Here is a 27,411-nt window from a genome sequence, read left to right on the forward strand (position 1 = left end):
GATTTTACTACTGTATGGAACTTTGCTGTAAGCAACATGAATAAACAGTCTCATCTTTTAAATGAAGGAAAACAATGTAATTGGAGCAAATGCATGAATGTTTTTCATTGTAACTGAAAAGCCAAATTATTTTCCATTCAAGTAAACACAGAATCATTAAAAGTTAATTTCTATAATCCAGTAATCTCCAGATCTTTCCTGAGAGGAGCACATGATAAAGTTATGCATCATAACAGGTAGTTACTCTGAAGCCAAACAGTATTTGCACAATTGCAAAGTACCTGATCATTCTATCAATTACAGAGGAACACAGTTCTGTACCTAAATAAAAAGAAATTAATTGCATTTTTTTTATTGTTATTATTTTTTGAATAAATGTCATGTAGCTTTACATGGTAGATTTACAAAACCTAATGTAACACTAAGAAAACACTTGTTCTGCTAGGTACTTGAATTCCGTTAGACTGCTCAGCTGCTTAAAGGCCCTTGATGAATGGAAGCCAAGATTTTTATGATCCTGTGAAATGTCCAGTGCTACCCTGGAAGAGTACACTATTTTGTCATTACATTCCTTGGGTAATGACTTTCCCTACCAAGTATTCTCCCCTTATTTGAAGAGCTGCAATAGCCTGTCCAGCCTAGGCTCTGTCTGCAATATTCTGCTAACATAACAGACGAGCTTGCAGAGGTTCTGCAAGCATTCAGATTTTAAACACTATTAAATTTTGCAAGGATAAGTCACGAAAATTATGGCTTACTTTAAATAAGCAGTATGAATAGCAGAAAACTTGTAACTTCACTTGACTTAAAAACAATTCCTAAGGTGAAGAGTCAGAGAATGGCTGAAGGCACCAAGATAACCAGTTAAGTCTTCCTCTGAGAAAAGATCAGTAAACATGGCATTGCAGGTCCAAAATGTATTATTTTTACATAATCTTGGAGAATATGCTCATTTCTCTAGGAAAAGGGAAAGTTTTTTTTATAGTTATCAATACTACCAATTCAAGTATGATCTGCAAGCATAGCTGAAATTCTTATCCACCACTGGCAGTACACATTGCCCATCTTAACCTGCACCAGCAAAATGACATAAGCAGCTTATCATTTTGCTCTCAGGATTACACAGTCCATCATCAAACCTCTTTTGCTACAATGTAATTGATGGCCTCATCTGGTTTTAATGCTCCATAGCATGACAAGCCATGTTTATTTTCAGAATCCTAACCTGAACTGGAAACAATGCTTTTCAAAGCATACAGCCATAGAGAGGTACAAATGTACTGCACTGCATGGTGCTGTAAAATCTCCAGCGCACAAGTGATCATACTGGTCTCCATCGATCTTACAGGAGAGATGAGGCCTTGGTCAGAGCACAGAAGAGCATCCCAGTGGTAGTCAGCTTCCACCATGATCATCCTGAAGGCCCAATGCATGAAAGAGCAGCAAGGCGCAAGCAGGCTGGGTAACATAAACTAATTTCTGATGTACCTAATGTCTATAAGAGCTGTCTGATGATAGCCCATATGGGGATCCTCACCACTATGGCTGGACTCATTTACAGGAAGATCACAAAGACCTGTTGCCATCTGACCTCTGCTGATAGCTGCTCCAACAGACAAGAGGGATCATATGTGCTACAGGAGACAAACAGAGACATTATGTGTTTAGTGTCTCTATCTATAAATGGACTTGCTTTACTTGGATTTGCAAAGCTACCAGAGACATGGGAGATGAAGGAAAGGGTGAATAATAAGGGCATTGTAGCTTTCATTCTGGGGGAGGTCCCCAGACTCATATATAAACCCAAACTTGACAATAGTTCAAGAAGAAAGCTTACAGGGTGGAATTTAGAAAATTTCTTCTACCTCTGACTGCTCTGGGGGATTTCACAGCAAGAGGTAGTCTTTGAGACCAATAACAATACCATTCAATGGGTGAGGATTAAGCATTGGAAGTGTTTGCCAGTACATACTTTATTTTTTGTAGGAGAGAAGTTAATCCCTAATATAAGCACATTTTAGTGATATGATTCCTCCTACCATAGCCTCTCCGCCATTTTAGTTTGAAAAATTGTTTAAAACATAACATTCCTTCATAAAGTAAATCCTTATTCCAGTAAACTTTCAAATGTAGAACATACCAAGCAAAGTTACAGCTACCTTTTTAAGGGGAAACCTCCAAGATGACCTTGTAAGATAACCTCCTGGCTAGGAACCAAGAGATCTGACAGGAACTAACAAATCCAACTCATTATTTTATATATATAAATATCAACTTCCATTTATAACATCTCATCTCTACACCAAACAGCCCTCATGCTTTAAAGTATCAGTTCTCTGTTTCTGAATGATTCCCAAAGGGACTACCTTAAAGACAGAGTAGTTCCCCAGGAAAAAAAATAAAATAAAATAATAACAATAATAATAAAAAATCACAGCCCAGCAGTATTTTCCCAATATTTTCCAGCGTATGTCTGGCAGCCTTCTAACTCTGTATTCAGTCTGCATTCTGGGAAGCACTTCTATTAGACTCACAGTTGAGGAAGAGAGGCATACAGATAACAGAATGAACATTTCTGCTGAAAATCCCAGAGCAGCTGCCAGCCTGTCCTGTAGGTGCTGAACAGCTATGCTGTCCAGAGAACTATGGGCATGGGGGCAAGAGAACAAGACCAGATTTATAAGCTAATGGACTTTCACAGTTGGACTGAGCTTTTCTGTGTCTCCTGCAGAATATGGGTAGATCAAGAAAAGAGAAGTGCAGTAACTGAGAGTGGATACAAAATAAGCTGAGATGGAGGATGCTGAAAGTCTTTCAGTGTTAGGAAAAGTATGACAGTCTTTAAGAAACAGGGCTGGATGAACAAATAGACATACAAGTGACATGGGATAAAACAAAAGCATATGAGCTTAGAACAGTGAAACACAGATATAAGATAGCCAAACAGCTTACTCAACTTTCTAAAGCATTTAATAAGATATTATTATGGTACAGTCAGAACCATGATGAGGGAGGAGATCAGATTCTGTTATAAATTACCACTGACCATACAGTGTAACAGACTTACTCCAGATTTTCACCAGTGTAGCTGATTCAAAACATAGGAGAGTGTGGGGAGGGGGGTGGGGTGGGGGAAATGGGAGAGGAATTAATCAAGGGATATGTAGTACATAGTTAGTCATCTGTGTTTCACCAACACATTAGCCAATAATGAGAAATCAGGAAGATAGATGGACAAAACAAAGGGGCCAAAGCAATGTGGCAATATATAATAAAAATGAAAAGAGAAGGGAAAGCTGTAAGGGCAGGCTCTACAGCTAAAGGGAGAGCATGGTTTGGCCACGTGTTGCTGCGTGCTTGCTATGTCAGGCCTTGTCCCACCTGCTGGGTGTGAGGTGGCTTCAGCTGCACCTACCAGGGAGAGGCAGCTGGGAGATGGGGGGAGAAGTGGCAGAAATAGCAAGAAAAGGAGTAGGCGACATTCCCCCCACCCCCCAGCATTGTTGGGAGGTGCAGTGGGAAGTTGGTGGGGACACATCGAGAAGCCCTTTCCCCCTCCACCTGGGACATCTCCCCACATATTGCTCTGGGTCTACCTTCTCCTTGCTTTCCCCCAGGATGGTACCACTCAGAAGTAACTTTCTTGACAGCAAACAATAAAAGGAAATGGAATTGTTAAAACCATAGCAAAGGTTGTAGAGAACAAAACAAATCTAGATCAGTTGTCAGCTTATTGTAACCAGAACCAGAATGCAGTACATTACCTGAGGGAGCATCCAGTATCACTCTCTGACACAGGAAATGCACCTTGCAAGAGAGATGGGCTGGGAGAAGACAGTATGGTTTTACCTGCTGTGCACTGGTCAGTCACATACAGCAGCAAAATGACCAGTAATGGCTGAAAGGAGTCAAAGTTTTACACAAAGAAAAGCAGATGAGGAAAAAGAAATCTGTACTTTTGGCTAGGGGGTTGATCACTGAAACAGGACTTCAAATAGTTGCAGCTTTGAGAAGAATATAAGATTTGTCCTCAAAGAAAGAGCAGCAAAATAACAAAATGGGGTGAGAACCTGAAAAAGTGGGTTTAATGCTACAGAAACTAGAATGATGTTTTGTTGTTTTTTTTTCTTTTACATTTAAAGAAACTCAGAATGAACTCAGTAGGGTCTGTAACTTAACAGATCCTCTCCCCAGAGCACTATGAACCTTTAAGATCACAGAATCCTTTTTCTCTGCATGCACCCTTTCTCCTGGCCTTGCTGTCAGCCAAGCAGCTTGACATGGGCCTCTGCAACAGCACTATATAGTTTGCAGGAAGAAACTTTTGTCTCTTTAAGCTATTACATTCTCCCTGCAGCCCCTCAGGTTTGTGCTCAAACACATGCAAACATGCATAAACTCTTCTCCCTCTTCCCACTCCCCCCACTAAGTACTTATCCTATCCTCAGACCTTTCTCATCCAGATTCAGAGTGCAGCCTGTAAAATGCAAGCCAGGCAGCTTGACAGCTGTGCTATCTGCTGACTTTGGAGGAAAGTAGCACATAATGCAAAACTGCTATATACAAAAAAAAAAAAAAAAAAGCTCATCTTTTACAGTCATTAACAGAGAAAAGGTTAAAGTTGGTTTGTTATGGAAGATCAGATATCAGCAATATGTGGAAAGAAGCTCTAAAAATATTTACTAATTAATAACATGTGTGTTAATTTATGTTCTAGCTCTTAGCTCTTTTCTAATAAAAGAGCCACATTGCATCACCAAGAAAAAGTAGCTTTTATAATCTCAGTGGGTATTATTATATATTTGCTTATTAAATGTTGCTTACAAAATAATTTATTGATTTTGGTATTTAGACTATTAAGGTGGAACATATAAGTCCTGAAGAAGTGAATTCTGTCTAAATCAACTCTTAATAGATGGCTTGAAGTGTATGGGACAGAAAGAAGAGAAACAGAAGATATATCAAGAAAAGAAAGGTCTATATTATTCTATTAAACTTTCTATATGTAACAACCTGATGATGTATTATAATCTACCATTCAATTCCTATAATGTGTTTTTCTTTAAACAGGAACCAGCAGACCCGATGCCAAAATACCTTACTGAATAACTAAGTGTAGTGTAATGCAGCACATTAAAAGCAGTCTGGTGAAAGAAAGCAGGTTCTGTATGTATGAAAGCTATGTTCTGAAATTTCATTAAAGCCTGTTAAATGTATACTAGATTGAAAAATATGTTTTAAACTCAAAATCACAGCATATATTTGTTGAAAAGGAAGCAGCAATACTAGATTCAGTGAAAGCAAATGTATCAGTCCCTGTTGTATGATCTACAGCTGGGGCTTGGAGCGTCTGCGTGACTGCCTTCACTTTCATCTGCGCATGCTGAGAGTGGAAATTGTTACCAAATCAGAAGCGTCTTGGCAATGAATGTGACAACTCCGTGGTAATTTACTTTTTCTCCAGGCTCAGGAATCCACAATACTCATACTATGCTTTCCTCACAAATCCATCAATCCTTCCACTGTCCACCCATGGGCTTAATACTTCAAAAACACCCACATTTGTTCTCTGTTTCCTTTCAACTACCTGTTCATCCAACAGGGGTATATGTTTTAGCAGGGAATTTTGAAAGTAATTTTCCAGTTGCCATTGGTGGGGTTGAGTAGTGTCCTCAAGTCCTTTAAAATGTACTTGAGAACCCACCAGTGGAAGGAGTGCAAAAGGGTGGGGGTGGGGGGCAGAGGGAGACAAAGAGCTGTGGACAAAAGGGCTTTGACTCTTTTGCAAGAGCTGCTCGGGCTATTTCTTCTTCGGGTGCCAGTGACTCCATCGTACATCTACCATATGCTGTCAGACATATTGACAGGTGAGACAAAAATAATTTCATAGCAGCTGCTGTAGTTACCAGAAGAATGAGTATACTCAGGAAGGTGGAAAGTTCTAACATGCAACCAGGGATTTTTGTGTAAACTGCTTGCGTTTTTTTATTGTTTGTTTGTTTTGTTTTGTTTGTTTTGTATGTTTGTTTGTTTTTAAGGTGAAAGCCCTATTTTTTCCCATATTTCCTAAAGTTCAGCTAGCCCCTGCCTTTGATTCATGCAAATTCCTGATAGGGACACAAACCAGGACAAAACTTTGGAGATGGAGTCTTTGCAAAATATATATATTTCGAGTATACATATATACCTGCAGAGACAGGAGCAGAGAGGTTATACAGCAGGTTTTGAGCCTGCTGTGGAATGGGACACATTCCTTTCAGTCTTCATAACCAGTCTGGGTAAGTTATGGTTGCCAGGGTCCTACTGACCAGTACACCTTACCTATCTTTCAGGGCTCAGCAGCCCAGTGCTGCACTTAGTTATGCTCATGGTGACCTGATTAGAACCAGCTTGCCATCATCTGGCTGAAAATGTGGTCAGAGGGAGAAACGACTGCAGAGCTGCCCATGGCACTATGCTCATAGACATTACAGAAAGTTTGGTAGTAATGAGGAGCCATTGGGAATGAAGAGTCTATCAGAAGAGTCATTACCCCCTTTGCAAACATGATACAATACATCTCAGTTATTTTCCTTTTTCGTCATGGGTATGATGAAAATGTACCTTTTTTCATGATACACGACACCTGTCATCTATAATTACAACAAAATAATCGCTGTGCTACACACATATCTTCCCTTTGAGAGGATAGGTACTTATGATAGCTATTAAATACATCACTTGGAAATCACAGCAATGAGACCATAATACTAGCTATGTAGTTCTACCCTACAAATTAGGATAGAACAGAAGAAGCATACACTGGGGTATGAAAGAAAGATTTCTTATTGTGATCTTCAGCAATTCAAAGAACATTAAATCTAAAAGAGTATAACAAGAAAACTGTAAGTCACTCTGGCTACATCCAAGTAGGGAACACAAAGCAGAGTTATATGCGTCTAGAGCTGGAGCTCTGTGACTGTCGGAATATGTCTAAGAAAAACTTAGAGGGACAGAGCTCCTCTTCCTTCCACAGAGATTGTTTCATGTATTTTCAGCAACATTTTATTCTACAGTAAAGTATAGTAATTGTTAATGCTCTGATGTTCCAGACAAATAAATAATTTCATAAGAAAGTTCACAGTTAATTTTATAATATGGTAGGGGAAAAAAAATTCTTGTACCGAAGATGCCTGAATGCTAAATAAGCCAGACTTTTAAAACATGTTCCAGTATTTGTTAAATTCAGTGAAAATGACTCTTTTTTTTTTTTCTCCAGATGTGCTGAGCTGAGAATTCAGCTTGAAATCTGTAGTGAAAAAATGAACAGAATTTTGTTTAAATATCTGGCTCTCATTTAAGACTGTGTTCAATTCTGTTTCTTATCCAGAATGGGTGGATTCCTTGAAGAGTAAAATATATGATATTGATATATTAACTTCTGGGTGTTCTAGAATTAAAAAATGTGACATTTATAAATGTATTTAATCATGTGTGCTGTATGACTTTAGCTGTTATCTTGGCTAGTGAAGTCAGTAAATTAAAGATGAGACTCACTGTTTTATACTATACATTTAATTCCAGATGTGTTCTTTTATTATTGTTAATATTACCTATGGATGTTTCACTTGTTTCACTAGCCTTGAGTATTTTCCTCTTTTCACTAAAAAGATGCAATAATATTATTGCACTGATGGCCTCCTGGAATCCCTGAACTTTTCCAGAACCACAAACCTGGCTATCAAAACATAGCCACAAGTGCTCCTTGGTGAGCAATAAACTATTCCCAGCATCAGCACTGGATCCAAACTTTTATAGACAATTACAGGATCAAATAGTTACAAGGAACAAGATATTTTCAAAGACTGGCTGTGGCTACCTCTGTCTGTGAATACCTACTAAAGATATACCTATTTCTGAGAAAACACATGCATCTCAACAATTAAACATCATTAGGAATAAGTTGCAAACTCGTTTTTGAAACCCAGAGTAAACAAATCATGCCAAAGCCATCCATGGCACTAAGCAAACTCCTTCTTTCCTTTATTTAATATCTACTCTTGCACTCCATTTCCTTAACATTTAACACTGGAATTAAATATTTACTCCTTTATGGAAGAGTCTGAGATATATTATTTTCACAAAACACAGCTTTTTTCTTTGATTTAAAACAAAATTCAAAAACAAACAAACAAATATAAATTTAAACCTCTTATTGCATTTTCTGTTCCTCTTTAGAAAGTAAATAAAAAGAGCTAAGCAATGGAAGATATTTTCCATGTGGCACTGTCCAGCTCTTTAGCAAGATTGTCAGACAAATTTTGATCCAGCATTTTGTGTACGATCATGTTGCTGCTGGACACAGCAAGTTACACCCTGAATCCACTGAGATGCCATTTTTCCTTGACTTCTCTTCCATCTGAAAAATCTTTGCAATTTCCATGGTAATTATGAGTAAAATCTTCACAGATTACATTGGTGGGTGTTTCATAGCCACAGAGAGATTCCTCTCCACAATCTCTAACTTGCTTACATAATTCAGAAATACCACTTCAGCAACCTGTTCTAATCTAAGTCTTAGATTGTGCCTGTCACCACGGTATTTATAGCTTGGCATCACTCAGACCTTTTGGATCTGTTGGAAGGATTATTTCTTTCTGTGTAGAAAGAGAGTTGGGTAAATATATTTTTTGCAGCAGAAAGGTCAACAACAGAAAAGTTCTGGTGGACTTGGGTGACAAAGACTTTTCATAAGTTCAGGTCATGCTGCCCACATATTTTGGCTAAAAAGCATGGGGAGAGATTTTCAGAAGTAATGAATCATTTTCCTTGGCCAAAATGTTTCATCTTGGCCTTACCCAAAAGGTTTCTTTTTCACATTAGTCTCCAACAAACAACTCCAAATTGTATTCAAAGATGTGGTGTTCAATCTCCATGCATATTCACCAACTTCCTCAACAGGCAGGACTTACAAACAGTCTGAATTGTCCTGTAGGACAGTGCAAAAGCCCCGCTGCAGCGAGTCCAAGATTTCTTTCCTTATCTCACAGGTGCCGAAGGGAACAGCATATCAGAGTGACTCTGACTCTCCAGCGCAGGCTTCCACGTCAGGCGCTGTTACCTTTTCTGATATCATGTACAACAGCATCGGGTGCTCCTGGGGGCTGGCCCAAGGCTGTGAAAGGTGCTCTTGCAAAACAAAACTCTGTGAACTGCATGTCTTGCACTGCCATATGCAAAAAGTCCTTCTCCAACTTGCCTGCCTTACCATCGACACTAAGCAGAGGGCAAAGTGCACCTCCTCTCTCTTATCTGCTAGACCACAATGCTGGTCAAGGCACTTGATACTGCCCATGTGAGAGAGGAGAGAGTGAAATGACTGAGGCTAGATATCCTGCCCAGGGCATTGCAGAATGGAAGCTGTAAGCCAGACCAACAGGGACGGTATCGGAGCTTTTACTGAATTAAAACAGGAGTGGAATGACCTAAGCACTGAAATTACAACTGTATAAGCAATAGTAAGACAGCTGTCTGGTGGTATCCATTAATTAGTCAGTGTTTTAAATATCTAAGCAATAAATGCATGCACTGTGCAAAGCATTACCACTTTTAGAAATGAGGTTTGGTGAGAGTGGAAAACACCTTTTTCAGAAGATTTCTCTTCATTATCTAAAATCCATGAAAGGATATAACATCTGAAACTCATGAACAAAGGTTAATCCCTGACATTCGTAAATGGAGGGTTTCAGGTTCTCCTTTTTCTTTACCAGGCCATGAGGACTCTGATTTAAAGGCAAAAAACGCAGTTAATGATGACCAAACCTGAGGTGCTGCCCGCAATGACACATGTACAGTTCTTGTTACTTTCACACAAAGAAATGTGAGATTTTGGAGCAGGTTATTTTAAAATGAAATGATATCATAGCTTTTGAGGTATGAAAGTTTCCTACCATTTGTCAGTTTAATAAACTGAAGACTTTAATAGAGATCTTTTAACAACACATGCTGTACTCTGAAGGTGTGAATATTTCCTAACTAGCCAAGTTTACATACGGCTCACACAGGAAACTCATAGCTTTCTTTGTACCCTGACAGTGAAATTTAGTTATAACTTAGTAGTATTAATAAAAAGTAATCTTTAGGACATCTGCTCTCCACACTGAAAAGCTTGGTTTGTGCTTAAGAAGAAAAGTGCTTTAAACTAGGCTTCTAATTCCTCATTTAGGCAATGAGCAATTCTTCAAAGATCCAAAGTGTCCACAAAGCTTAAGACAGTTTGCTGGCTATCTCATACTTTTGAAAGGCAAACCATTTTCTTTGGAAGCCTAAATGTAAAATTGAAGCCCAATTTTAGGTTGTATTAAGGGTAATTATATTAAGGGTAAGAGTGATCTTCTTGGTAGTAAAAAGGAAGTATTATGAAGAGAAAGCAATACCAAAAAAAAAAAAAAGTATCAGTTAAACCTTCCAAATCCATAATTTAAGAAAAGATTCCATCTATGTTCATAGATCTGTTAGTGCACATTTCATCTAATGCACTAATAGCCAATATGCTATATAAATTATTGATTATTAACTGCAATACTTCTTCCCTATTACAACTCAAACTCTTGCTGTGTAGCTGGTAGATACCCACAAAGGAAGAAAACACTGGAATTTGACCACAATTTTAAATTTATGTAGAAAACTGCGGATAAGAAACTTAACACTTTCCCACTACAAATAAATTCAAGCCTTTATTTATTGAAGCCATTTTTACCTTTGACCTATTATACACAGTGTACTGCTGTAGCATGAAGATGTTCAGAAGGGCTTTATCACACTGCACTAAAATACACATAAAGTTATCAACAGTTTTTAAAAAATAAAGGACAGAGGTAAAGAAATGCTGCTGTCTCCATTTCTCTAGTAGAAAACTAAGGTACAGAGGGAGTTTTGTGTGTGTACAAAGTGGTTTGCACAGATATTACACTGTTAACTGCAGCTCTGCTCTGCATGAGTACTCTTCTCACTGACCCCTTCAGCACCTTCTCTACATCTATGCTTCATCACAAATGAAAAAAGAACAAATCAAAATCCAGAGGCCAGGCCTGAAAAATGTCAGTCCAGGAACATCCAAAGTAGGAGCTTCAAATGGTAGCTTTTTGATCCAACTTAACAGCTATTGCTAAAAATGGTAACAACTTTTTTTGTAGGGTGGACAAGGAGGCACAACAGTATAATTTATTGGCACTTATGCTATACAGATAAAAATATATAATTTTATTAATTTTCTTAGTTTTATTACATAAATCACTTAAGATATATAACCTATTTTTTCAGACCACACCAATACCAAGAAGACATTTCAAAATTTTACAGAGTAATCAGGCTGGAATCTATGAGTTATCAACAAAATGCCAGCTAAAACAAATCCATTAACAAAACATTAACAAAATGATTAAGCCAATTGACTTTTTTTTTTTTTTCCTGGAAAGTGCCGCAGCTAACATACCCCTGGTTATGCTCACACTGTGATCAGTAAGTGGGTAAGCAGAAACAGCAACCACAAGTAGTTTTTTACTTTCATTTTGGTCTCTCTCAGTCACCAAATCTTGAAAAGCTACTGTTCAAATTATTTGGTATCTGCACTTGGAGATATTTAGGCAGCTAAATTCTTGTAAGACATGTCCATCTACCACTCTCAGGGAGATGCTGGCAGCAGAAAATAACACTGATGAACACACTGAATGGTGGAAATTTGTCTCAGATCAGGAGGTGAATGGCAATGGAGATACAGCCAAGTGTTAAAGTACCTGGGATTTGCCTTACAGGAGGTGCCATGTAGTTGAAATTTAAAGTAAACTAATAAAAGCATCTAGTTCTGCTGTGAGATTTTAGATCTGTACAGCACCTCTAATACCTGTGAGTGGGTTATACTAAATGCAGTATGCTTAGAAAATATGCATTTGTCTAGAGACTTTTTGGGAAACAATTAAAAAAGAAAATTTAGGAGCTTAACAGCTCCTCCTGTTACCCTTATCCAACATTATGAGTTTGTTTCATCCCACATTTATCTAGGCTACCAAGTGATTATCCAGGTTAAACTTCCCACTGAAGTTTCAAAGATGCTTTTAACCATGTTTGGTGTCTCTGAACATTGTGTGCATGTCAGGTCTAATTTTCATATACCTGGTAGTGACTGCAGTTGGAGATGACTAGTCTTTCAGTGCAGGCCTTAACAAGGGAGGGAGACTGGTGCTGAAATAGAGGGATCAATGTAGCTGTCACCACAGCTTGGCTCCCCCTCACAGCCTCTCCCCTGTTTTATTCCATTGCCCACAACCATGGGAAGGAAAGAGCCATCTCATACTCCTGCTGGCAGTACAGGGGTAAAAACAGTGATCTTGGGGTGGGAGAAGTAGCAGTGAATGCCCTCTAGTAGGGCTGCCACACCATGAACAAGGTGACAAGCACCTACTCCTCCAGGCACTGTGTTTTAAAATGTAAAATGTTGTTAGTAGTGACTGTGTTTTGTGTAGGACCATCACTACAAATGAGATGTATCCAGAGGATATCTGCTCAGCCAGGTTCCTCCTCAACATGCCCTGCAGTCCTGTTCAAATGTCCATCACAGGAACCACCAGCTTAATGAAGGAGGCACTGGGGTTAGATGGGCAGATGGAAGGGGAAGTGCAGCTTTGGGGTCTTATATCCCCTTAGGACTCATTTAAGGTATACAAATCATCTTTTAAAGTTTTACATGCTAGAGTTTCATATTTAACAGTTCTCTTGCTATATTTCTAAAAGAAATATGAGCCTTGTTTGAAAAGGGAGAGATTTCAGATATGCCAGGGAAGGACTTGCTTTTCAAACATCTTAAAGACAGCTGTGCCGTCCAAGCAGAGGCTTTGGCAGAAGTCTGAGTGCGGTGGTAATACTGCCCAATCCAGACTTTTTTTCTTTAGTGGAAAATGATGGAAAGTCCCGCTTTAACAGGATTCAGACACTGACTCTTGGAAACAGGCTTTGGTAACCAAAATAAAAAGGATCTCAGAGACTTTAATGGCCTCCTTCACTCAAGCCAGGCCAAGTGCTTGCATTTAATAATTCAGGCTATCAGTTTACTTTACATAGTGGATCTAAATCTGCTCTCCAGTACGCTCACAAAATCCCGTTGGCTTCACTGCCTGTAGCTGGAATTGGGTGCAAGGTATATGTGAAAAATGAAAGATAATGATGTTAACTGAAGTAATATTGTCATTATGGTTAGAAGATGAGGTGGCAGCTGATAATCCTCACATCCTGGAGCCAACATAGTGTTTATAGATGTCAATAAAATCACTGTGACCTCAGATAACTGACAAGGTCCCCCATGTAGCTGAATAAGCTACATACAAAAAGTCTACATCTATCCCCAGCTTTTCCCATGAAATCACCAACGAGCTTCCTAAGAGATGAGCAGTCTTCACACAAGGCCTAATGTGTCCTACTAGATAAACTCAGAATTTCACCCAGGAAAGTTTGGATCTTGACACCCATCATTTTAGCAAATGTCTCTATTGCCTCTATTGCTGTGTTATAAATTTAAAAATATTTGAATTTTCTAGCTAACAGAAAATATGCAAATTTTTATTAGAACAGATGTTTCATATTATTTTTAGAGAGAAATATTACCAATCAAGCATGTACCACACTTACAGCAAACTGGAGCATTGAATGCATTGATCTATAAAAAAGGATAAAAGGGTTGCAGCATTGTGGCCTCGTGAGAAGTGCCTTTCATCTGGACCCTCACCTCCAAAAAGCCCTCAGATCGCCAAGATCTGTTTTGTTAAAGAACTCCACGCACTACACTTAAAACACACCTTCAAATTATTTCTGAATTAAGGTGCATATGCATATAAAAACAAATTAAAGAACATATGCATATAATTTTCCAGCTTCACTTATTCTGTTTGGACTCACTTATTTAGACCCAGGAAAAGAAGCTGACCATGAAATCTACTGGAACATAAGAAGTCCCTCTGTCCATTAAAACAAAGGGCATGGAACACACAAAAAGCAGACTTCAATGTATCCTTTCCTTCCAGCCATAAACAGTTGGCTGTTGAATTAATGGTGTATTTCCTTATGAATTTACTAATTTTATATAACATTCCTTTGAAAGTTGTGGAGCATCAGTATGTTGTGTAATGGAAATTTGGTAAATGGGAGGCTTGTCTAAGTCTGTGGTGGCTAACTGGTTAAACTAAAATGGAGATAGCTGTTTTAAACTGCAGAAGAAGAAATGAACACTTGTGGAAGAATATTACATTCTTATCAGAATAGCTTTTTTTCCACAAAAAGCACCAGACGCTTTATACCTCTGATATGTAGGCCTGGATTTCTGCATGGCCTGGAGCCTGGCAGCATGATTCACTTACTGGATTACCACAAAATAAAATGCACTGTTTTGTGTTAAGTGTGTGGTAACTACATGGTAGATATACTGGAAACCATGATTGCTATTACACAGCAACTTGCAGTATTGGTACAATATTGCTCTATGAGATAATAGCAGGGGGCAAAGAGCTGCCTTGTGAAGAGGCTTGGAGAAATACAGCAGTCTTACTGGTTGCTGAAGTTTGTCATTATCACTCTATCGGCACAGAATCAATACTATTGCCAGCCAGGTAATTACACCATTTTATTTTCAAATACTCTAATAGCAAAAGAAGGTTATAAAATATTTAAAAATTAAACCTTGCTCAAAAAGACATCATGAGGCATAAAAAAAGCTAATGTTCTGATTTAAATCTTAGTCTCCCATGATCTGCCTGAGAACACTTGGCCTCTTGCTAAGTTTAAAAGTGCATCAAGGAGGCTTTGTTCACACTGAGCACAGTCCATGTGCTGGCATCAGGAAACTTGGTGAAGTTTAACCAGCAAATGATTAATTATTAAAAGGAACAGGAAAATAAGCATGGAAAAAGAGGGAAACAGCAAAAGTAGAGGGGACTCTGTCTATCGTAAAACTGTGATCAAATGATTTGTGTGGAATTACACTGCATCGCCCTCACCAGTCCACTGGATTTAACCACTTTCATTCAGGACTGGTTAGATCTGTGGAAGCCTGACAGCTTAACCTGCTGTTCTTATAACTACTGTTAAAAGGATCTCTTGCTCAAGTTAATAACTCAGCTTTTAAAAACAGAAATAAAATGTTTATCTTTACTAAAGCACGAAAATGGAACTTATGCAATATTACGATTCCATTTTAGCCAAAAAAGGAGTTTGAAATAAGGCAGTGTATACCCATCACAAAAGTCAACACTAGATTTTTAAAGGAGCTGGCTTGTAAAAAAGGAAGGGAATTTCCACCCTAAAGAGAATTACATCATTTTAACAATTGTTACTGCACTGGCACAACATAAACTCTTTCCCTATCCCTCTCACCCACCCACTTCTCTCTGTGTTTAATGTAAATGCTCTCAAATACTTCAACCAGAAGAAGAAGAAGAAGAAAAAAAAAATTATTTTCATGCATTCGGTGTTGAGCTACATCTTCTGGTGCAGTGCCATGTGGACTTTGCTGCTTCAGTGCTTCATGTTCCCATTCTCATTCATAAAAGGGGCACATGATGGAGAAGTGGGATGATACTGATCAAAGGAGTCTCCTGATCACTGGCCAAACTCTTCCACTGACAGAAATGCAGTTGTACATCTTAGCAAAATGGTTGTTTCTGATTCACTTTTCACACAAAACTTCAGCTTACCCCATGGAGTCCTACTGTGACCAATGAATTTAATTATGATGAGGTTCACCTGCATTTAGATTTCCTAAAAGCTAGTCTTCTAGCCTCACTCTGTAATCAGTGCAAAGATATGGTTATCTTCACAGAGTGGTTTAGTTACACTAAAGACAGATTAAAATGTCAGATGTAAAAGACCAGGATCTGGTCCAGAGACATAGTTATGCACTGTGCTATCTTCAATACAGAGGTCATAAACTTAGTACTGTAACTTGTAAAAACAGCCCTATTACATGTAGTAAGATGTATGGTAAGTACATGATGATATGAACTGGCGTCACAGAGAAGTCATAGCAGGAATTTCTATGATACTGCTAAAATAAATGCACTTGTCCCTCAATATTTCTAAGGTCTTATGAAAACAGAAACTAATTCAACATGGCCTGGGACAAGTTGTTTCTCACAGTCTGCCTTGCGTGCACCTCTGCAGGAGACACACATAGCACGTTTCAGGGAGAACGCAGGCTCCCAGTACTGCCAAGTGCATTGCTTGGCCCTCTGCAATCAGAGAGGATCAGACTCCTCAAGAGGATAGTTCAGGAAAACTAGCTCGCTAGCTAAAAAGCTGATGTGGAAACTTTATTCAATACATAAACGTTAATAAGTTTAGTAGCTTAGAAAAGACACAAAAGCCATTTGAAAATTATTTAGAAAAAGGGTATTCCAAATAGAAACTGCTTTGACTTAGAACATGGACATGCTGATTTACATCAGAGAAAGGTACTTTGCTGTAGGAAGAAGGATGGTCGTAACAAATGCAACTTTTCTTACACAATACCTGTTGAGACCTATTAAAGTGCTTCACAAGAATGAGTTTTGTAAAATAAGAGGATTACAATTACTTGCATGGCTACTTGATGAGGTTTTTCCAAAAGGAAGTATAAACAGGATGTGTAGATTAAGCCCTAATAACAAAAGATAGTGTTTTCTTAGCTTGTTAAAACGGGAGTGCAATGCAAGCAGCCCAGATTAGGTTACTTATTATTATACAAGCAAAGGTCTAATAAAAAAAGCTGGAAAAATAAATACATTAAATTATTCCTCAAAAAGGTTTCATTTGTGTTTTTATGGCCTACCAAATCACTCCTACTGTGAAATTAAATTAAAAAAAAAAAGTAACATGCTGAAGGAGCTATCAAAGTTTCCCAAATTAACACCTAATTAATTAACACCTTCTCCCTCATCCTCCTGCTGTGCAATTCAATCACATTTCTTTTACATAAACTTTAGTTCAGTCATTTAGTTTGCCTAACCTTGCAAATAAGTGAATAGCTCTGGACAGGCATTTTTTCCTCCAGTCCCCTCAGAACATAATTCCACTCTCCCTGTCATGGTCTTTCTCTGATTTTTTTGTCGCTGATTAACAGAAAAAGAAGCAGAAAACACTATTATAAGAGCAATGATTAAAAAAAAAAATACAGATACCTTTCCTAATATTTTGGGGCTTTTTATTTTTTATTCTTTTTGCCCCACCTCCACTCTCCCCTTTGGTGATGGCAACACAGGGTTTGCATAACTTCGTTTCCTTCTTGTTAGAAGAGAATATGAATGCACATGCACATCCACTTCAAAGTATCAAATATCCACCTGTTCACATAGCAAAAATAAAATGACTCACAAAACCATACAACTACTTCTTGATGCTAAGTAGGTAAAGTAAATCATGACTTATCTCTGCACTCCAAGTAGGGGAGTAAATTTGATTCCACATCAAGACATATCCAGGCACCAAGATGCATAATCTCTTGAGTAAATTACTAGAATTAAGTTTTAAAATCAGATTCCTCCTTTGTCCACATTGTCCACAAAATTCAAATCACTGATTGTTTAAAAAAAAAAAAAAAAAGCAAAGAGTCGTTTTTGGTTTTCTGCCTGTACTGGACTGTGGTTAAAAGAGCCCTTTTTCCTCCTTATCTTCTGCTTCTATGATGCCAGCAAACATATATCTTCTCAGCCTTTGTTCACCCAGCGGGGCTGAACAAATATCTACATGATGGGTACAGACTCTTGAAGGACATGGGGGGTCCAGAGCAAAAGCAGTCTGATACTCCACTACCACCAGCATGATCTGTGCAATTTGTTCCTATACTGCAGTCCGTGTAGCCACAAGAACCCAACACAACACTCAAGCTAAACAGCCCCATCAAGGTCTCTGCATTTTATTTTACCATGAAGTATAGCTATTATTCTTTCTCTTAATTAGCCTTTCTGGGTACCCAATGCAGTACGAATTTGTTTCCCTTGAACATTACTGAAGCCTGTCACCAATACTTTCCCCAGAAGTACCAATACTTCCTGGTGGTTTTTGGAATATTTCCTCCTATCTCTTACAAAGAATTTACATCCTTGGGCAGTTTTTAAAGGATACATCACATTAGTGATGTATCAACAATCAACAACTGGGTATGATTTAGGCAATTCTTATGAACTGCTAGGAAGTGCCTAATTATGTGACTGGGAAAAGTGACGGTCATCTGTCACCACCTGTCTCATGACAGAAAGGGAAACTCACCTTCATTTACTGAGCAGAAACGTTGAGAGGACCATAGTCTAAAAAACATAGCAGATGAAGTTGTTAGCATGTTAGGAGAACAATGTGCTGGAGCACCTCACGTGTGTTAAGCAAGGAGTCAAAGTCTGAGCAAAGCCAGCTAAGGATGCCTAAAGACATGAGCAGTTCCCCCAACTCAAACACCCAGAACTGAATTTCAGTGTATAGGTCCTATACCAAAGACATTGGGTGCTTACAGAGGTGAACATCTAAGCAGTTACTACACCCCAACATCTGAGTGCATCTGCAGTTCTTACTTCAAAGAGAGATGGGGGCACTACTGCACAGAATGAAATGCTAAAGAAGATCGTGGGGTGAGCCACACAGCCCTGTGGATGCTGGATTTAATCCTGCCTCTTTCTGTGGATACCATTTGAAAATTTAAAATATATTTGCTGAGACTGCATACAATCTTCAAGTTTGTACAAGCATTTGGTTAGTATTATCATTCCTCATTTGTGGTCTAACTTACAGAATAATTTAATAAATAAATGTCGGTCATGCTTTAATTAATGCCAGACTTTCTTGGGCAAAAAAGTTGCTTTGATTAGTTGCTTTGATTAAATATAACTAATTTAGCTTTCAGACAAATTTCACTATATTTTACATATTCTAGTACAGTGTACAGAGAAATGTAAATGATCTGTACAGAGAAATGTAAATTCCTATTACTTATTGAAGTTAGACAAAACTTGAACATTTCTAGTAAGATTCCTTCTTCCAGAGTGAACAACTGTCTCATGCAAATTAAAAAACAGAGGTCTGTCTTTTCCATATACACTTGCATAAAACATTAAATATATTTTTTTCAATGAATAATATTTTTGTAAAATAAGAGAACTAAATAAACAACTTGCCAAGAGAAGCAGATATATTTTTCATGTATAAGAGGTAATGGCTCAACCAAAATAGCATCTTTCCTATTTTCAACGGAGAAGAAAATGTTTTACTCAAACATTTATGTAACTACCAAAAATTTTGTGGTTAGAGAGAGCTACTGTATAGTTGTCATTCATTTCGTCAGCCTAGACTAAATATTTTAGAAATCCATGCTGCTATTTACATTTAAGCAAATTCCCCCTTGGTCTAACCTGGTTAATGAATTTCCTTTGTGAGATGTCTATAATATACAAAGAAGGAAAAGCCTAAACTAAAGTTAAAAAACAAAACAAAATGAACATACTTGGAACAAATCAACCACTAAGATTACACTATCCTCTTGTTCTGTGACATCCATACCCATGTTCTCCAGACTTTCCAAAATACAGCTATTAAAACCAACTGTCTTCTGTGTCTCTGACACATCTGTACCTCATGTTACCAGACAGAATAGCTCACACACTATGAAAAGTACTAATAACTCCTCGGTGACTTTTGCCTGGGATGAAAGTGTACATGGTCAAAATTTGCATGAGTAGATTAATGCAAGCACTGGTTTTAAATAGCAATGAAAAAAAAAATGCACACAAAAACTGAAAAAATTCCACTTGAATCACTTTTGTTTTAGATCATTTGTTATTCAATATCCCAAGATTAATATAGCTAGTAATCTCTGTGCATTGAGAAACAACATCAGAACTGCACGGGTGAAGCAAAGAGAAGAGACTGTGATGCTCACTTTGAAAAGGCTTTCCATGGAAGCAACTTAGTCATAAAGTGATATGCTGGAAAGATGTTGGAAACATTATACCTGGAAAGAATATATAATATAATACCAACAACACGGTAGCTTTAAAGACAAAAAGGTTCAAAAATGGATAAATCTTATTTTGATAAAAACTTTAGAATTTAGGAGAGGATTGATGTTACCAAAGCAACAAACAAGATGACACATCTAAAGCATAGGCATAATTTTGTAGTCAGAGACAATGACTATGTAACACCTCTTTAGTAAAAAGTACAAGGAGGAGGTAAAGCTAATACCATGAGTGGTATGATTCAAGATTTATGAGAAAAACCCATCTGCTGTGACAATTTATGTACTTTTTTTTTTTTTAAATGATCAGTAACATTTTCTATTTCATATCTTTGCTGACTTCATGACATGAGTGATGATTCAATCTGAGTGCACCGGCATGAAATTCCTTGAAAGAGTGAAAATAAGAACACCTTCAATACAGAGTAAGAAGACAATGCAGCCCTTTCTAGCCCCTCCTTTTTCAGCCCTCAGGAGCTGGTAAAGTTTTCTGTGACTGCATCTTTCTTCTCCTTCCTTCCTCAAGGAGAATTTTTTTTTTAGAATCATATAGAATCGTAGAACAATAGAATCATAGAACAGCTTGGGTTGGAAGAGACCTAAAAGGTCATTGAGTTCCAACCTCCCTGCCATGGTCAGGGATGCCACCCACTAGATTAGAATCTTGAGTGAACTTGTCAAAAATTCTAAAATCTCAGACAGTATGATCAGAAGTGTGTAAATGTCTGTCCTTGCTCTGTTTATTTTACTAAAACAGAAGTAGTCTCATTGACCTTCAGCGGGCTAGAAGATCATGTGTTATAATTGTTTTAAAGCTCACAATTTTGCATACACTTTATGTGGTGAACAGCATGTCAATAGTTTAAGTGAACACTTGGTCCTTTTTGCAATAGTCTAATGTAGTGGCCCTGCTTTGAGTGGGGAGCTGGGCTAGAAAATATCCAGAGATCCCTGACAACCTGAATTGTTTTATGGTTCTATTATTCCTTAAAAATAAATAAATAAATAAATATTTTTTTTAAAAAAAAAAAAGGCAGAGAAATATATTTATTTTGATCTTGATATCTGACCAAGGATAAGGTACCAATTCAGTATTTCAGTGGTACATTTCATGTAAGGCTATCTCCAGATTTTCTTGTTTCTATTATATTCACTGACACATTATAGAATAAGGTAAAATTGTGCATTAGTTAAGATATAAAGAGATCCAAATCCACACCGTGAACCATTTCCATATACAGTTTAGATCTATGCTATTGTGTTGAGTGAAAGCCTTATCTGCATGGACACAAGTTTTGTTATGTAATTTTGCATTGTTTCCCTGTGTTGTTGTGGGGCGAGAGTCCTGTCAAAGGCCGTGGAGTCAGCAAAAAAATACGAGCAAGAGTAAGATAGATACAGCATTAAGAGGATTAGAAGTCTCTTCAGGCAGGTAGGTTGTGGATTACAAAAACTAAAAAGGTTTTCTTTTCTTTCTTTCTTTCTTTCTTTCTTTCTTTCTTTCTTTCTTTCTTTCTTTCTTTCTTTCTTTCTTTCTTTCTTTCTTTCTTTATTTATTCTGGAATTACTGTAGAAAGATTGTTAAAAGGAATTATTAGTAGGAACAAATCTGAATGAATAAGTCTCCGTTTGTTAAACAAGTTCCAAAGAATATTTTGGATGCATATTCCAGTGCTGTGGAAAAGAAATGAAGATGATACAGAGGAATCATTTGATTCAGAGGAACATAGGTAATTGAGAGAGAGGGTAGGAAAACAAGTGATTCATGGAGATAGCAAGCATGAAAAATGTTCATACATGGGAAGGAAATAGAGCCAGATGAAAAAAGCAAGAAAAAAAAAGTATGCTAGGGGATTATAATATCAAATTTTTTTAGATGGCTGAAAAGGAAGGAAAATAATTAATCGTGAAGTCCACAACAAATTAGACAAGATAAGGAAGAAAATAAAAATAAACACCGCTACCAAAAAAAAAAAAAACCACGACCACCACTGCCCCCCCCCCAAAAAAAAAGTAATAATAAAGGAATTACCAAAATTATTGCAAAATTTCATTCTGACAGTAAGAAGTCAATATGAGAATTGTAATATAAAAAATGTTTATATGCAATTTATACTGTCTGTGTACATAATTGCAAGAGACTACTTGCATTTACAGAATCACAAAATGACTGAGATTGGAAGGGTCCTCTAGAGGTCACATGGTCCAACCTCACTTCTCAAGCAGGATCACAAGGAGCAGGTTGCCCAGGACCATGTCCAGATGACACTTGAATATTTCCAAGGATGAAGTCTCCTTGACACTTCCAGGAAACTTGTTCAGTGCTCAGTCACTCTCACAATAAAAAAGTGTTTCCTTCTGTTCAGATGGAGCCTTCAGTGTTTCAGTTTGTGCCCATTGCTTCTTTTCCTGTCACTGGGCACCACTGAAAAGAGCCTGGCTCCATCTTCTTCACACTTTCTCTTCCGTATGCTGAACAGTCCAGCTCTCCCAGCCTTTCTTCATAGAAGAGATGCTCCAGTGCCTAAATGATCTTTGTGGCCCTTCACTGGACTCTCTCCAGTATGTCCAAGTCTCTCTTGTGCACTCCATGTGTCCTCACCAGTGCTGAGTAGAGGTGAAGGATTACTTTTCTTGATCTGCTGGCAATACTTTGCTTAATTCAGCCCATGATATGGTTAACCTTCTTTGCAGCAAGGGCACGTTGCCAGCTCTTGACCCACTTGCCTTTCACAAGGACCCTCAGGTCCTCCTCTGACAAACTGCTTTTCCAGACAAGTAGCCCCTACCATATACTGGTACATGGTCTTTCCCAAAATGCAGGACTTTACTTTTCTCCTTGTTGAACTTCATGAGGTTCCTGTAAACATTTTTCTCCAGCCTGTAAAGGTCCCTCTGGGTGGCAGCATGGCCCTCTGGCATATCAGCCACTCCTCCCAGATCGGTGTCATCTGCAAACTTGCTGAGGGTGCATTCTGCCCCATCATCCAAATCATTAATGAAGATGTTAAACACGACTGTACCCAGTATTGACCCCCACCACTAGTTACTCTCCTCCAGCTAGACTTTGTTCCATTAATCACACTCCTCTGGACCCAGCTGTTCAGCAAGATTTCCATCCACCTCACTGTCTGCTCATCCAGCCCACACTTCAAGAGTTTCTATGAGAATTTTATGGGAGACAGCATCAAAAGCCTTACTGACGTCAAGGTAGATGATATCCACTGCTCTCCCTTCATTTACCAAGCCATGAACTTCTTTGTAGAAGGTTATCAGGTTGATCAAGCATGATTTGCCCTTGCTGAATCCATGTTGACTACTGTTACTTTCTTGTCATTTGTGTGCCTGGAAATGATTCCTAGGATTAACTGCCACATCACCTTCTCAGGGGTCAAGGTAAGGCTGACCAGCTTGTTTTTCCCTGGGTCATCCTTTCCCTTTTAGAAGATAGGAATGATATTTGCTTTCTTCCAATCTTCAAGCACCTCTCTCAATCATCATGATCCAAAGATTCCCAAGTGTCCTCCCAATGACATTTGCCAGCTCCTTCAGTACTCATGGATACATTCCATCAGAGTCGATGAACTTACATATATCCAGCTTTCTTTTATACCTTTTTAAACAAATCTACATGAAAAATATGATTTTTTATTCTCAAAGAGGTAGTGTGATTTACTTTTTCATTCTAGAACAAGAAAGACCCGTTTGAAACTTTTGTGACTTTTTTAACTCAAAAACTCTTTGTAGTCTCACATATCTCATAGGAACTGTTCTTTAGGTTAATGATACTCAAACTCTTAGCAGTCTGTAATCCAAGGCCTTGTTTTCGTACAGCAGACCTGTGTGATCTTGGCATGGTTTTACTGAGAAAATTGTTGTTTAAGGTGTGAGAACAAGTGAACTAAAAGCCATGCAAGATAAGCAAAATGAAAACCTAGACATGGAGTAGTTGTTGAGATCATGATAGCTGTTTACTGGTTCAAGAGGAGAAATGCTGGCATAAGAAGGTCTAAAACCTCAAGTGGGAAAAAAGAAGCAGAGGATGGAAGAGGCAATTCTCCACCTCTGTGGATCAGCCTTCCACTGCCAATTTATCAGTGTCTCTCATCAGGGAGCTGAGCATGCTAGTGTTCAACATAGTAGCTGAACAGCACACATATCTGCTCTGAATATTATTCAATAAATAATAGCTTAACACAGTAAAAGAGGCTTAAACACACCAGTCCCAGAGGATGTCTACAAAATCCTTATCTAGAGTCAGCTCCCTTGACATGAATTTTCTTTATGATGCTGCAGGTGGATTTTAGGAGATGAAGCTTCTCAAAGGAAGGAAATAATACGTTCCATGGGGGAAAATAGCAGAATCTTATATTCTTTTCATACTGTATAGCACAATGAGGAGATGCAGGCAAATGTCAAACTGACTCACTTTCAGTTTGGGTAGATAGATCAATATCTTTTTTCAAATTTCTCACTTTTCAATATTTCAAAAACTTCCCAAAATTTCCATTAAAACAATAATAAAATTTAAATTTTCACACACAGAAATACATTTTTACAGGTACTGCATGTTTTATGAAGATAAATTCGTGGAAAATATCAGGTTAAATTGCAGTTTCAACTCCATAGATTAAGAGTAGAAGTGGTTCTTTTAGTAAATAGATAGTGCATCAATACACCTTGCAGACAATGTAAAGTAATTCAAAAGTAGCTGTGGTATCATTCCACTAATAATGTGACTAATAATCAAGTGTTGATGTCATTGCACTTATTGAAACCTCCATTTAACTAAGTAGAACAGATTTCACAGCATTAAAATATATGAATGTATGTTTATGTATATATGTAAATTCAAATTACATTGTATACACACTTCTCTATTCCTATGCCACTTGATATTCAGCTGGCATAACTGAGTGTAACACCATGCAATACTTTTTTTTTTTTTTAGTTAACCTGTATCAGTTAAAAATTACTAGCAATCTGGCCTACTGAATGATCATTGAGACTATTCTGCAAAGCATTTTAGTTTCGTTTACTCCATTTAAAGTGTTAATTTATTTTCTAGGTCTGTGCAGTATAAAGAGGAAAATGCATGACAGCTGATTTTGAACTGCAAAGCACAAAACCACGTAAGAAACAACAGTTCTTCCAAAAGTGACTCTCCTTTTCTTCTCATGATGATATTGAAAAAAAAAAAAAAGAAAAAAAAATCAGGAAGTAGAGAGAAAGTTATTGAGCTGTAACAATGTTACAGCTGAGAGAGATTTAACATGACCCAATTAATTTTATTTATCTTAACAAAGAACTGTGCTTGTTAACTTATTTTAAAAACAGTACTGAAGTCAGTCATGAGAGTTTTGTATAACTACTGCACTGTTCTGTACAGCTGCTGTATGAGACTGAAAGTATGCCGTATAAGTTTATCTCTCTGATGCCAAGCCAGCCTTTCATCTGCACAGGCAAGAGGTAGCAGCAGATCAGCTTTGGTTCCCGTCACCTTCAGACAAAGTCTCCTGTAGCACAAAACTTTCCTGCTGGGGGAACCTGTATCCTGTGGTTTCCTGCATGCAATAGGCTAGACTGGCAAAATCCCAGTACAGATGGAACTCCAACCAGCTGCATCAGCAGCATGCAGACAGGCAAGCACCTCACAGCCATGGGATGCCACCAGGAAGTATTTCTCCTTCACAGAGCTCCATGACATAATGGTACAAATCCACCCTGCAAAAAAAAAAAAAAAAAACAGACAAGTTGTTTTGTAAGGCTGAAATGAGTAGGCACAGCTAGTGTAAAAAAATAATTTATTGCTGAACCTGTCATAAGGCATTTTATGAGCCATTACCTCAGAAGGATTTTATTGTGCTTCTGGGAAATGAGGAACTGGGGTTTGTAAGCTGCTCAGAGCTGCATGTGAAACACTGCCTTCTTGATTCTTGAAATCAAGATCAAGGTAGATTCTTGAAAGTCCAAACCGGAGGATAGCTCACTAAAACATAACTTGCTAAACTAGTAGATTAGCCTTTATATCGGTAAAGCAGTGCCCCAGGGAAACCCAAATGTTCTTTCATTTTCTGTAAATAAATTGCATTGTTTGCATTAAACATTTTCCTGAATATAGCTTTCCTGTACTTGTGAAAAATAGTCACTTGTTATTACAAGAAAGAAATAATGAAGACTCACCGGTAGCTTTTTTTTTTTTTTTTTAACTCAGGAGAAATCTTAAATATCAAATACTTCCTCATTAAATCTTATTCATAGCCCTGGTTGACGGGCTGGAGAGGTCTGAAGAGTAAAATGATCTCAATGCACAAAGCGTAATACAATCTCACATTATTGGTATTCACAGTACAGTCTCGGATGACTCATGTAACCAGTTCACATACCTGGCACTAAGTTTTGCTCACAAAAGATGCCAGGTAGGGGGAAAAGCTGTTTCTCCCAGCTGGTGTTATACTGAAGCAGCAATGAACCTCTAGAGAATCCCTTCTTAGGGATAGGGACAAATGGTAGGACGAAATAATTTCTAAATTTTAAAGAGAAATCTCTTTTTGTCCCACTCAGTGAAGGGGAGAGGTGGTGGTCCTTGCTACCCCATACATTGACTCTGACCTTCTCCTAGGTCAACGGGGTGATACATTCTCCTCTGTGATCAGCCTTGGAGATGGAGACATTTAATGGAGTTGCCATGTAGGGCAGTTCTGTGGAGGGAGAGTTGGATCAGTGCTGAGGCAACACAAAAATATTATCAGTAAACCTTTCTACGTGGTCTGCTGCCTTACTGATAGATAGGTACTATCAAAGGCAAAAGCTGAAAAATTTCCATGATAACTGCAAAAGATACCTTTGGTGTGCCAGGTCTTCTCCCTGACAAATTCAAAGGTCCTCCTCCAAAGAATGGAGGTACCAAAGTGTTATTTTCACACTACTAGAAGAGTTTCTGTTCCTTTGACATATGAAATGGTTAAACCTCTGCTGTCAAAACATTCAGCCTAAGGCAAAGAACAATCATGGAAAATTTCAACCCAACCCGTTAATGTTTGGCAAAGCCATAACCAGCTTATAACAGAGGCTTGTAATTAGAGCGGGTCGGAACATTCTCAACTAAATGAAATTTCATAGAAATATGCTGTTTCATCCAAGCCAAGACATTTTTCAGAGACATATCTGTTTCCACAAAGTTTTTGTTGGGAAAGCTGAGAGAGAAAGCATGCTCACCCACTATACGTTGAGGATTAGGTCACTAGTTTGGGACGTGAGAGAGTACAGTTTAAGGCCTGACTCACAGTGGCCTGCAATAAAAATCTGTGCTCTTCATCAGAAAGAGTAGGTACAGAGCATCTGAAATGCCAAAGTATTGCCTTGGCTGGGTTACCTACAAGAAATGACACATCAAGAAAAACATGTTTTGA

This window comes from Anser cygnoides, chromosome 1 (genome assembly GCF_040182565.1).
Source record: "Anser cygnoides isolate HZ-2024a breed goose chromosome 1, Taihu_goose_T2T_genome, whole genome shotgun sequence".
In the NCBI taxonomy this organism is placed as follows: Eukaryota; Metazoa; Chordata; class Aves; order Anseriformes; family Anatidae; genus Anser; species Anser cygnoides.